The 12,330-nt window shown below is 47.1% G+C and overlaps 2 long non-coding RNA genes across 2 annotated transcripts in view; one reads left to right on the top strand and one right to left on the bottom strand.

Moving 5' to 3' along the window:
• Positions 1 to 1,894: 1,894 nt before the first annotated feature.
• LOC119847308 overlaps positions 1,895 to 12,330 on the bottom strand; it is a 147,365-nt gene continuing 136,929 nt past the window's right edge. The window contains exon 3 of the long non-coding RNA XR_006276769.1: positions 1,895 to 1,953. This is a non-coding gene — a long non-coding RNA (uncharacterized LOC119847308). The remainder of the gene's footprint in view (positions 1,954 to 12,330) is intronic.
• LOC122457290 overlaps positions 6,040 to 12,330 on the top strand; it is a 30,722-nt gene continuing 24,431 nt past the window's right edge. The window contains exon 1 of the long non-coding RNA XR_006276770.1: positions 6,040 to 6,182. This is a non-coding gene — a long non-coding RNA (uncharacterized LOC122457290). The remainder of the gene's footprint in view (positions 6,183 to 12,330) is intronic.

Below are 12,330 nucleotides of genomic sequence, written 5' to 3'. Positions count from 1 at the left end.
GTAGCTACCCTAGCTCTCCTCCCTCTCTGGGCATACCCCTATTTATAGAGCGTGATCAGACCCTCTCTCACCCTTCACTTCGCTAGGCTAACCAAGACAAGATTTTTGAGTCTCCCCTCATAAAATAGCCTCTTCATGCCCCTGGTCATCCTACCAGCCCTTCTCTGCACCGGTTCCAGTCTCAATTCATCTTTCCTGAACAGACAAACCCATGGGATGGGGCCTTCCTGTGTCTTAGTTCAAACCAACCTTTAACTGACAAGGGTTGGGATAAAACTTCCATCATGGACAGATCAGCCCATAGATGACCTTTTCAGCTTTCAGGCACATTCTTCTGATGCAGTTGGTGCTGGTCGGCATTACAGACAGGAAAATAGGCTAGATGGGCCCTCGGTCTGATCCAGTCTGGCAGTTCCAGTGATCCTACTCATCACATTTTGAAAATAGAAACTGGCTTTCTTACATCAATATAGAGCTGGTCAAACTACTCTAACCTACATTTTTTTCACCAAAAATGTTTTTTGTTTTAATTTCTAACGTATTGTGTTTATTACGGTAAAACCGAAGGTCAGCCAAGAACAGGGCCCCATTGTGCTAGGCAACGTTACCAATGTAGAATAAGAACTTATCTATATGGGAACACTCAGGAAAGTTAATCCAAATAACTAAAGGTGTGAATTTAAAATTTAAACTAAACCAAATTAAGGCCACTTAATTCAGAATAAGAGTGATTACACACAGATTTTAATGCAGTTTAACTAGGTTTGGAAGGATTAGATTTTTATTGGTAAATGTCGATAAACATTGATTTCATCCACCATCTTGTCTTAAATCTACAACTATACATTTTATGAGGCAGTGACTTTCTTTTATTATCTGTCTCTGCAGTGCACAGCACAACAGAGCCCCGATCTGCTTGTGGATTCTTGCTGTTACTGGAGAATAATAATGATAAAGTTCTTGCATCACAAACGTTATTTTACTCTTTCATGCAAGTCTCCTCTCACAGGGAAGATTGGCTCATGGAAAGGTCAGAACTGGACCCATTACTCTAGACTGCAAGTTTCTACTTTCATATCTATGAAAGGAATATCTTTTCCTTCTCCACTGAGATCCCTCAGGCACCCAAACATCTTAACCCACTCTCCACCACTGCTTCATGAAGATCTTCTGAATAATATTAACACCTTCCCTTCCCTGCAAGCCTGTTTACCATGAAGGAACTTGTTTTGCACTATCCAGATCTAAGTAACTTTTATTAAAATTCTGCCACATGTAAGATTTATTTAATCAAATGTTGATAGATTTTCAATTTTGAAAAACAACCCACAGGGAAGAGAACGCTCCAGATATTTTTATTTCTCTGCATATCTCAAAATATTGCAAACTATGGGAGTAGAAGGCTTCCCTAAGGCAACATCAAATAAAGATATTGTAAGCAAACACATGACACTGAACCTCATAATTACCTTGTCATCACCACTGACACCTACAGGTCAGTCAAATGACTTTCCCATGAATGCTTCTGTCCTCTCCTTAATTCTTACATCTCCTGCTACTAGAACTCTGAATGAAATTCACCCCTGTGCAAAGAGCCAGCCTAAAGCATCCCGTTAAAGTCCTGAAAAGAGGGTCCTTGCTCTGGGCTGAATTTCACCTGTGCGGAACTGTAATTCCAGCTGATAAAATGTTGTACTCGCTCACTGGCTGTGATTTCCTGAGTCCGTTCCTGCCCTCCTAGCATTATCTTTTTATGCATTTAATGGTTCTTTTCTTTTTTAATTAAAGTTATTTAGCAATGTTATTTTCATCCTGCTTGATTGTGCTAAACCACAGTTGATAAACCACTTGGCATTTAATTGAAGTAAGCCTTTGTCATGATAATATGCTACACTTACCTAGCATGAGTCATGCCTAAGGGCTCTCCAGGAATTGCCATGGAGATGCAGCCTCCTATGGGATAAAGTAGTTGTCTAAGAGCCGGGCAGTAACATTGCCACCAGGTTAGTGCAAAAAGGGGGAAGTTTTTCAAGACACTGAGTCAAGAGGAGTTGGGCCTCTTACCTCCCATTTGCACCTGAGAAAACCATCCCCCAAGTGTCAAGGATTCCTGCAAGGGAATGCACTAGCTCAGCTGGGATTTTGACGAGAAACGTGGGGCTCATACTGCTAAGGGTGGGGAAAATTCTGGGAGAACTTTAATGACAAGAAGCAGCCAGAAGCTCAGCACCCCGAGCAGTAATTACTGAACCTCCAACTTCACCTCTCAGGAGCCCTGAGTGGTTTCTCAACCAGTCACCAAGCTAGAGTAACCTGCTCAGCTCGCAATACCAGATGGGGAACATGGCACAAGGCTGCACAGCTGCAGCAGCCCATGCACCACTGCCACTACAGAGCAGGGTGTCGCCTCTGCAGCATGCTCCTGACATTCTGAGGTTGGACTATTTCACCCTCTTATTACTAATGAATGTGTTTGCCAGGGTGCCACTTGTCCTGTTCTTTTATCTGTGCAGGGTTCCTCCGGCTGCCACATGCTGAACGCGGTTCTGTAATTCAGGACTGCCACAGAACCTGAGAATGCCGCTCTGTTGGGCTTTTAAATGAAAAAATAAAACATCAAGTTTCAGTAATAGCTGTGGTACCTAATGCTTGTTACCCATTACCCATCACAGGCACCGAGCTTCACGGATTGATTGGCTCTGCTTTAGGGGAGGGTGGCTGGGATGGGGTCCTGCAAGAGCAGAATCTGGCCAGGTAGGCCCCATCAGCCAATGAGGCTGCAGTTGGGAGATTTAGGCTGGAGGAAGCTAATGAGAGGGAAGTGCATCTGTGAGGAACAGGCAGGGGGCTTCTCCACAGCCAAGGAGCTGCAGCCTACTTCCCTGCAGCCCCTCCCTAGGAGAAGGGAGGTGTGTTTGGGGCTGGGGCTTCGGTTGCTCTCTGGGAGGAGGGAGCTGAGAGACTCGCAAACCTGGAGCCAGAAGGTAAGGGAAGGACTCAGGGAAACATAGTAAGATTCAGGAGAGCTGGGACCCAGAGTTGAGAGCAGACTCGGGTTCCCTTGCCAGTTGCCAGCCACTGAGGTAGTGGCACCATGGGGCAGGCAAATGGGACGCTGCTGGTGAGCAGGAACATTGTTACACCCCCAGTAGGGGAACCCACGTCGTGACCTGGCCACAGGGCTGAGTCACTAGGCTGCAGTTCCTGGAATGAGAGAGGGGCTGCAGAGAGAGAAAGTGACGGAGTGTGACCAGGGAAGGAGCACGGGCCGGGCAGAGTTAATCCCTGGAACTGCCCGGAGGCGGTGCCATCCAGCGATGAGTAGGGCACCCATCTCATAAACAAATCCCATCACTCCCTTCCTATTGTGCTTTAAAGAAGAGCCACCAGTTGCATCAGTGTACTCGCCTGCCTGCTCTTTTGACCTGAGCAAAGTCAGGCCGTTCTAGCAGGGGACGGGAGGCTCAAGGTGGGGGGAACACGCTCTTCCCCCACAGTCCGTGCTGATCCCTGAAACCTCAGTGCAGCACCAGGGGTTGGTGTGGTGCAGGGAGCAGGGTGGGTGGCTCGCTAGGGCGCGCTCTTCCCTTGTAGTCCGTGCTAAAATCAATGCCCCAGCAGGGTGGATGGCTCTCTCTCCTTGCAGTCTGTGTTGATGTCTGATGGGCCTGTGGACCTAAGAAATAATTAATGCATATGGCGGTAATTAACATTCATAATGCGTGCACAGTGTGAAAAAGGGGCACTGCCACAGTGTGAAAAAGGGGCACTCTGTCCAACCTACACGAAACAGAAATCCAGTGTGTGCGTGGTGGGTTACTAGCGATTACAGCCCTTGAAGGGCTAAGGCGAGTTCAAAAAGCCCCAAATCCCAGACTGCACGAGGCTGGGCTGGGCTGGGCTGGGCTGAGGCTTCCCGTTGCTTAAACAGGACACTGAATCCACTTTCGCTTTGGGCTGACTGAACAAGTCGTTGAAACAGGTAGCCCTCTCTTTGTGTGTCTTAGATTTTAACGTCGCCGAATACCGATGGGGAGGAACAATTCTGAAAATTACATGATTGTTAGTACTGGGCCTTGCATCAGTTTGTTGTTTTTATTTTTAACCTAATACAGTTTTTATTAGCCATGCTGCACTGTGCGTGCCTTATTGCAGGCGCAAGAGTTTTTGAGATGGTAGGAACAGTCTAGACCCCCTGTTCCCGTGAGAACAGCAAATTTTCTTCATTTCCCACCCAGAGCCTGTCTTGATGCAGCGCCTGGCAGCCTGATCGTTTGGCCAAACATTGTGGGTTCCCCATTCTCTGTCCCAACTCCCTGCACCGCTGCCCTCAGCTCAGCAAGCTTGAGACAAATGGCAACTCTTTCCATGACCCTGAAAAAGAAAAATCCAGACAAAAATGTTAGCTTTGACCTCCACTTGCTACAGGGGCACTAAACTGTGTTGTGCCTTGCTGCCCTTCTGCCTGTGGTTTATCTGCTGAGATTGCAAGCTCTTTGAGACAGGGATTTGTTTTATCTGTCTGGAAAGGTCCCAGCACAATCCCTGCAGAAACCTGCGGTAGTTGAAATTCACGCCTGTGTGGCAAGAGTTTAGCATAAGGCTTGGGCAACCCTTGAGTCCTGCTTCAGACCATGGACCGCAGCCCAAAGGAAAGGAAATGTTGCAATCCGCATTTTAATAGATGTGGAGCCAAGACCCAGAGCTTGCAGCTGGGCACAAAGCTCACTGAGTTCGCTTTGGGTGCTGAACTCCTGAAAATCTGCCCTGAATTGTTACAGTGAATGCTGAAGGCTTCTGAAAGCCTGCCCTTAGTTAGCTGTCTGCATGGGAACAGACTCGAGAGGAAGCCTTGTTAGACACTGTTGTCATTACTTACCTGTGTGTCTGTCACTGCACTAGCACAGAGGAAGGCAGAGACCCTGCTCCAAGTAGCCTAAAAGTGCTGGCCCCCCATTGTGGGTGCTGGGCCCTCGAAAACTTCAGCCCCAAATGACTGATTGTGACAGACCCAGGTACTGAACTCATAGCTTGTGGCTTTCCAGTCAGTGCCTTACCTGCTAGACCAGTGGCCCCCAAACTGTGAGGCACACATCCTAGGGGGGCATGGCAGGGCCCAGGCCAGCTCCAATTGGGGTGGGGAGGGAGCGCCACCCAGGTGCGGCCCTGCCACCGGCCCTCAACTGCATCCCGCCACAGTTGCGCTCTTAGCCCCTGGGTCCCAGCCCAACTGCAGCCCCGCTCCCAGCCAAGGTGGGGGTGGGGAGGCACAAATAGCAGTAAGGGGGGGGTGCAAAATAAAATATTTGGGGACCACTGTGCTAGACCATCCTTCCACTCTGAGGGGACACCTGACCTGTGGAGACTATGCTGCCATGTAGGTAGGCATAGTGGTGTTGGCATAGGCCCTGAGAGTAGCTGTAGCATACATGGGTGGAAGGGGTTTTTCTGTCAATGTAGGAACACACACACCCTCCCCCGCAAACAAAGTTAGCGCCGTTGAGAGAAGCCCTGTTCTGTCAGCCTAGCCATGCCTACACTGCGGGCTATGTCTGCACAGACAGGCTGGGCAGGGGGCATGATGCAGCTGTGCGGCTGTAACTTTTCAGTGTAGACCAGGCCTGAGAGCTGACGTGATTATAGTTAGTGTGCAAAAGGGACGCCGACTTGAGGTAGTAAATAACGGGACTTGGCATGATGGTTTCAAAATCTCTCGCACATGCTGAAATTAATACAGTTTTTATTGCTGTCTTAAGGACAGGTCCCTCCCCTCACTTGCCCAAATTCATAGCCACTGAACCTTTCTGTATGTCAGCAGCATGTGCAATCAACCTGCAGTTACAAATCAACTGTTGCAAATTAAGACAGGCTGCAGTGCCCTAGCTCCTGCATGGAGATGTCAGGAAAAAATTCACTCTCCCGGAAATGGACTCCGTCGCCTGACAACACGGTCAAGGTTGCCCATTAATACCTTCTACACAACCCCCCCACCCCCATGACCCTTTCTCTGCCTGTAACAAGGAGCGAATGTTCCATTCCACACACAGAAAGAGTTGTGATCCCTCCGTGTCCTTGAGAGGATATTCTCCCTGCCAGGACATGAATGCAGGAAGCTCTCTGCTCTCCCAATGAACCTTTTTAGCTCAACTGCGTTAGGAGACTTCAGCATTTTAAGCCGAGAGGTACCATTTCTTGAGGGCTATGGGATTTGCTAGCTATTACTCCAATTACTTTCAGTCGAAAGCTTGACTTCCTCGGCAGTGCAAGCAGCGGGAAGGGTGCAGGGAAGTGTGTGATGGGGTAGGGCAGATCAAAGGGGAGCAGTGCTAGTAGCGTGCAAATAGACTTTGTTAGATGCTACTCAGATACATCCAAAGCTGATGTAAATCATGGTAGCGTTATTTTCTTCCCTGGAGATGTGCTGATTTCCAGCTGCTTAGGAACTGGCCCCACCATTACTGTTGAGTGCCCCCCATGTGCTTTTCTCTACATTAGAGAGACAAGATGGGGGAGGTGATATATTTTATTGCAGTGGCTCTCATTCCTCTCAACCTTTCCAGACTACTGTACTCCTTTCAGGAGTCTGATTTGCCTTGTGTACCCCTAAGTTTCACCTCACTTAAAAACTACCTGCTTACAAAACCAGGCATAAAAATACAATCATGTCACAGCACACAATTTCTGGCTTTCTCATTGTTACCATACAATTATACAATAAATCGACTGGAATATAAATACTGTACTTAGATTTCAGTGGATAGTACATAGAGCAGTATAAACAAGTCATTGTGTGAAATTTTAGTTTGTACTGACGTCACTAGTGCCTTTTATGTAGATGGTTGTAAAACTAGGCAAATATCTAGATGAGTTGATGTACCCACTGGAAGATCTCCAAGTACCGCCAGGAGTACATGTACCACTGGTTGAAAACTGGACCAGCTTGTGTTGGGGAAATAGACAAGCTTTCGAGCCACACCGAGCTCTTCTTCAGTCTGGGAAAGGTACTCAGGGCGGCACAGCCAAATACAAGGTTAAACAGCTAGTTTAGCATAAGTAGTTATCACCTCTCTCTATACTGACAGGCCAGAAGGCACAGAGCCTGCCACTAGTAAAATTTGTGGGATTTGCATGTGTAACCTGCACTTGAGAAGCGGAGGAAGGGGGTTATCTTCCCCCTCCGAAGCAGATAAGAACCTACATCTTCCAGTTTCTCCTTTAGATCATGTGCTCTGTTGACTCTAAAGTTCCCAGGTACAAGCCCAGCTTATTTCCCACGGGGCAGAAATTCTCTGTTGCCTTGCCCCTGTGGTATAGGAAGGTCTGTGCCTTTTAAGGGTGCAGTTTTCCAGACAGAAAAGGAGTACCGGTGGCACCTTAGAGACTAACAAATTTATTAGAGCATAAGCTTTCGTGAGCTACAGCTCACTTCATCGGATGCATCCGATGAAGTGAGCTGTAGCTCACGAAAGCTTATGCTCTAATAAATTTGTTAGTCTCTAAGGTGCCACCGGTACTCCTTTTCTTTTTGCAAATACAGACTAACACGGCTGCTACTCTGAAACCTGTTTTCCAGACAGTGAGTGTGGACGAGGGGCTGTGAAGCCCTCCTGGTTATACACGGCCAATGAGAACTGGACACAGAGGAAAACTCCGCTCCTGCGAGCACTTGAAGCACTGAGTGCTCACTGAACAGCACAGCAGCCTGTGCAGTCACTTACAACAGTGCAACATGAGTGCAAAACACTGTCGTTCTGACCTAGTAACATTTTACTCTCCCTCTGTGCTGGTATAAAAGACTGCACAAGGTGCAGGATAATGGACAGCTGGGTGCACGTGTAACCCACACACCTCCAGGGTGTGGTGTTCTGTCCCATCTAGCGGCACTGAGACCATTTAGAGAGAGAGAGTTAAATGAGTCTGTTCTACAGCCTTAGCTGAGAGCCAGCTGGCTTTTAGCTCATGTGGTAGAGGCTCATGCGCTAAGCTCCAGATGTCCCCCGTTCAATCCTGCCAGCTGACACCCAGGGTCTGTCGGCATCACACATGGAGTCCCAATTGCATTTCAGTCCATCCTATAAAGATAGGGCCAGACTTTCCACTGAATGCATAGCAGCTAGTGCAGTCATTTACACTGGTGCAAAGCAAACCACCATTACTCTAAGCTGGTAATATTTTGCACTTACTCTGCAAAGTGACTGCACAAGCTACAGGGCAGCAGAGAAATCCCCATGGCACAATGAAAGGTGCTAGAAACTTGCTGGGCCTGATCCTTCATCATTTACATGCCTGCCAAGTGCTAACAGATCTGATTGGTAGCATTTTGCACCACCTTGCGCTGGTGTAAATGACTGTGCAAGGAGCAGAAGAGGGAATCCAGCCCATTGGATTTGATTACTGAAGTTTTGCTGGATGCTGCCTGAACACTTCATTTGAGATGTGTGGTCTTGTCTTCAGAATTAGGGGATCCTATTACTGCTGGACGCCAGTAGGTTGCAGAGTATCAGCTCCGTGGGCTCTCACACTCTCTCCAGGCCCCAGCCTGGCAGGAGGAGTGTGAATGACACCATGGCAATCAGGTTTTCCACTGCGTCCAATCAGACACTTGCTGCTTTTAATACTGATGGATGGAGACAAAATGGCAGGAATTTATCCTGTTGCCTTGTCATTTACCCCTGGACACACTGGTGGTGGGGACAGGCCAGGTGGCAGCTGAGCTGTAAATCACTAGCTCAGATAATGTCTTTGGGTTAAAACTGAACCAATCTCAACCTGGGTTCCAACCTGTGCTGCAAGGAGGCAGGGGAGTGGGGAGGAGCAGGCAGAGGGCGGCTGCTATGGACAATGGAACGCGGGTCTTAGCATCATAGACCATAGGGTCTGATTCCCATGTACTGTGCTCTGGCCGTGCAAAGGGACTCAGAGTGAAAGAGAACCAGGCCCATGAATATTAAAGTTTAATATTAAATATACTGCAGGCCAGAGATTGCTGCATCCTGCCCAGTGACTTGCGATTGAGCTAGGAGTATCTTTCACAAAGAGATACCCAACCTGGACTTAATGACTCCAACAGATGGAAAATCCACCATTGACCTATGGAACCTGTTCCAGTGGTTAATTCCCCTCATGTGTGCCTTGTTTCCAGTTTAAGCGATGCTGATTTCAGCTTCCAGCCATTAGAGCTCATTCTCTTTTGTCTGCTAGTATAAAGAGCCCTTTGCTCTCCGAGATCTTCTCCTCAGGCCAGTGCTTATAGACCGTGATCGTGGCAACTCTTGAGCTACCTGAGTAGCAATTAAGTGAAAAGGATTTAAGCGAGAAACCCCTCTTCTGAGTGTAACTGAGAGCTCCAGTCTAAACATGGGTGGGTGGTTTCTCACCTCCCTTCATTTATAGTCCTACACAGAGCGTATGGCTTCCCCAAAAGCAGAAGCCAAGAAAAACTGAGCTGCAGGGCTTTTCAATCTAGTGTTACTAAAGCCACAGCTGGTTAAGGCTGAACTGCCAGTGGGGATGGGTGTGCAGTTAGGGCATGTATGTCTTTGGCAGAGTGCGCGCATGCAGTCAGCTTAGTAAGTTTGGATGTGGAACGGGTGTGCATGTCCACATTAAGTGTATGTGTGTGTGTGTGCACATGCACAGATTTCTGTGTGGGGGTGTGTATGTAAACATCTCTATGAGTTGTGTACCTTGGGGGGGAGGGTAGCCAGCAGACATACACCCCCTCTTTAAAGTGACTTCCTCCCCCCTATCTTCCTTGCATAACCTGGTGCCCTACTCCAGGGTGACCAGGTAGCAGACCCTAGGCGGCACCAATTGTTTTCTTGGCATGGCAGCCCTAAGCTGTTTGCATTGTGCTTGGAGCTGTGTGATTGCATGGCTAGCACTGCCCCAGTGCAGTCACCCTGCCACATCTCAGTAATTATTTCTCTGCTGGCCCCTATTCCTCTGCTCCCTCCTACCATGAAGCCTTGGCCTGAACTGACACCAATCTGAGTGCGTTTGTGGCAACATGCTGTGTTTTTCATAAAGCACGGATTAGGAGGTTTCCATCAGCCTCAAACTGTGAATATCTCCCCTGCTAGCCAGGGAAATGCAGGGCAGGGATTTCATGTTACGTTTTCTCCATCTTGGCAAAAGTCCCTTTCCAAAGCAGGTTCTGTGAGGAAGTGAGATGCAGAGATGGAGACTGAGACAAAACTGACCTCAGAGCTTGTGACTAGAATTACTGAGTATCTTTACCGACTGGGAGAGGGGACAAGTTTCATCTTACAAATCTGTTCTTTTAATTGGCCCTGGTATAGCAGGACACTATTTTCCCTGCAGGTAGAGGCAGCCATTCCCTCTTTTCATTTAGTGGAAGACAAACCGTGCAGGCTTCATTAATTAGTTTTTCACTGATTTCTTGTATTTGAGCCCGTTCAAGCTGCTGAGGGGACATTGTTAAATACACAGGTTGGGGGGAGGGGGAGCACAATGAATGTGTTTTCAGAACACAAGTCTGCAGACTCCAGTCCTGGGCTAAAAGGCTCCTCATTAGATTTCTGCTTCCTCTTCCATGGCTGGAAACACAATTAGAAGCCCACTCAGTCCTTCACTTGAAGTGAGCTGTAGCTCACGAAAGCTTATGCTCTAATAAATTTGTTAGTCTCTAAGGTGCCACGGGTACTCCTTTTCTTTTTGCGAATACAGACTAACACGGCTGCTACTCTGAAACCTTCCCTCTACTGTTACTCACACCTTCTTGTCAACTGTTTGAAATGGGCCATCCTTATTATCACTACAAAAGGTTTTTTTTCTCCTGCTGATAACAGCCCACCTTAATTGAGTGGTCTCATTACTGTTGTTTGTTTCATGTATGTGATCATTTTCTCATGTATTGCCAGGAAACCAACGGGCTGGATTGTTAATAGGCATGGCAGTCTAAGTGCAGGTGTCCTGTCAGTTCTCTGGGGAGCAGTCATTTACATTGTCTACAGCCAAGCTCTACAATACAACCGCATTTGCTCCAATCCCTCAGACAAACACCTACAAGATCTCTATCAAGGGCTTTTAAAACTACAATATCCACCTGCTGAAGTGAAGAAACAGATTGACAGAACCAGAAGAGTACCCAGAAGTCACCTACTCCAGGACAAGCCCAACAAAGAAAGTAACAGAACGCCAGTAGCCATCACCTTCAGCCCCCAACTAAAACCTCTCCAGCGCATCATCAAGGATCTACAACCTATCCTGAAGGATGATCCCTCACTCTCACAGATCTTGAGAGACAGGCCAGTCCTCGCTTTCAGACAGTCCCCCAACCTGAAGCAAATACTCACCAACAACCACACACCACACAACAAAAACACTAACCCAGGAACCTATCCTTGCAACAAAGCCCGTTGCTAACTCTGTCTACATATCTATTCAAGTGACACCACCATAGGACCTAATCATATCAGTCACACCATAAGAGGCTCATTAACTTGCACATCTACTAATGTGATATATGCCATCATGTGCCAGCAATGCCCCTCTGTCATGTACATTGGCCAAACCGGACAGTATCTACGTAAAAGAATAAATGGACACAAATCAGACGTCAAGAATTATAACATTCAAAAACTGGTTGGAGAACACGTTAACCTCCCTGGTCACTCAATTTCAGACCTAAAAGTCGCAATTCTCCAACCAAAAAAACTTGAAAAACAGACTCCAACGAGTTACTGCTGAATTGGAATTAATTTGCAAACTGGACACCATTAAATTAGGCTTGAATAAAGACTGTGTAATGACCCATCCACTCCCAAAGTAAAAACTATTTCCCCATGCTAATTTTCCCCCCTACTGTTACTTACACCTTCTTAAAAAGAAAAGGAGTACTTGTGGCATCTTAGAGACTAACAAATTTATTAGAGCATAAGCTTTCGTGAGCTACAGCCACCAAATGCATCTGATGAAGTGAGCTGTAGCTCACGAAAGCTTATGCTCTAATAAATTTGTTAGTCTCTAAGGTGCCACAAGTACTCCTTTTCTTTTTGCGAATACAGACTAACACAGCTGCTACTCTGAAACCTTACACCTTCTTGTCAACTGTTTGAAATGGGCCATCCTTATTATCACTACAAAAGGTTTTGTTTCTCCTGCTGATAACAGCCCACCTTAATTGAGTGGTCTCATTACAGTTGGTATGGCAACCCCCATTTTTTCATGTTCTCTGTGTGTGTGTGTGTGTGTATATATCTCTTCCTACTATATTTTTCACTGCATGCATCCGATGAAGTGGGTTTTAGCCCACAAAAGCTTATGCTCAAATAAATGTGTTAGTCTCTAAGGTGCCACAAGGACTCC

This window comes from Dermochelys coriacea, chromosome 23, assembly GCF_009764565.3.
Source record: "Dermochelys coriacea isolate rDerCor1 chromosome 23, rDerCor1.pri.v4, whole genome shotgun sequence".
Taxonomy (NCBI): domain Eukaryota; kingdom Metazoa; phylum Chordata; order Testudines; family Dermochelyidae; genus Dermochelys; species Dermochelys coriacea.
Note: the sequence above shows the minus strand (reverse complement) of the source record. Positions and strands in the feature narration are given on the sequence as shown.